Source organism: Cebus imitator, unplaced genomic scaffold (assembly GCF_001604975.1).
Source record: "Cebus imitator isolate Cc_AM_T3 unplaced genomic scaffold, Cebus_imitator-1.0 Scaffold839, whole genome shotgun sequence".
NCBI lineage: Eukaryota > Metazoa > Chordata > Mammalia > Primates > Cebidae > Cebus > Cebus imitator.
In genome coordinates, this window is record NW_016108154.1 from 156,274 (window position 1) to 157,596 (window position 1,323).

The following is a 1,323-nucleotide window of genomic DNA, read 5'->3' on the forward strand; positions in this document are numbered from 1 at the left end:
TTTTTCTTTTGAGATGGAGTCTTGCTTTGTTGCCAGGCTGGAGTGCAATGGCATGATCTCAGCTCACTGCAACCTCCACCTCCTGGGTTCAAGCATTTCTCCTGCCTCAGTCTCTCGAGTATCTGGCACTACAGTGTGCGTCACCCTGCCCAGCTAATTTTTGTATTTTTAGTAGAGACAGGGTTTCACCATGTTTGCCAGGATGGTCTTGATCTCCTGACCTCAAGTGATCTTGCCTTGACCTCCCAAAATGCTGGGATTATAAGTGTGAGCCATTGCACCCAGCCACATATGATAAGGTTTTAATGAGGTAGTTCAAGGTGCTATAAATGGAACTACAAAATCTTAACAAAATTCTAAACTTGTAAAGTACTATACAACATGAAGAATAGTAAGTTACTGTTAATGCAACTATAGTTTTCTATGTAGGAAGATACCTGGAGGACTAGAAGAGTCAATAAAACTAAATAGTAAAAAATGTTGTTTGATAATCAAGCACTATTATGAACTTATCTTTTAAATGTTAATGAAAATATTTGTAAAACACAGAAATTAATATAAAGGATATAGGTTAAATATATGTGTATATATGTAAATTGAATAATGTTTCATTGACAGATTTACTTTTGCAATTTTGAAAAGAATCTAATGAAGGCAAAGAATGAATTTTCCTTTGTTAAAAAATTATAATTTTAATACATCCGAATCAGCTATCCTATGATCCAGTGTAAGATGGGCTTAAAGCATTTTAATCTCAAGACTTTGCCTAGAAAGTAACCTTTTCTTGGCATTTTAATAAAAATTACATGCTTTTTAGATTAATAATTTTAAAAAGGCTTTGCTATTATGTGTTATATCTTCATAAACATTCCTGTTCTATAACCATATCAAATATATTTGGGTAAAGATAATATTTGTAGTAAAAAAATGACTATAATGATAGTTTGGAAATATTTAAGTTATGTATACCATATATAATTGATATTAAAATCTGGGGTCTGTTGATCTTTGAAGCAGAAAGGTCACAGAATTCAAACCATGAAATTCTGGGAGGTAAAGTTTCTACAATTTTGTTCCTATTTCTAGTGATGTTTGCTATGCAGATTCTATTTTTCAGTCCCTAACACAAGAGAAATGTATCCAGATGTTAGTATTATGTGGTTTCTTTTCTTTCTGATATAGGAATTCTTAGGAATTGAAAAGCTCAGAAGGGGTGTGTTTTATTGAAATGCGTTATTCCATTTTACAAGTTAGTTTTGTTATGCACATTGTCTTTGGAGGAGGCCAGGAGAATAGATCTAACTTACTTTCTTTTTTTTTTTT

At 32.1% G+C, this 1,323-nt stretch overlaps 1 protein-coding gene across 9 annotated transcripts in view; it reads left to right on the forward strand.

Moving 5' to 3' along the window:
- The window catches only part of MTX2 (metaxin 2), a 78,447-nt gene that overhangs the window by 70,837 nt on the left and 6,287 nt on the right, over positions 1-1,323 (forward strand). The gene's annotated exons all lie outside the window — the stretch shown is intronic.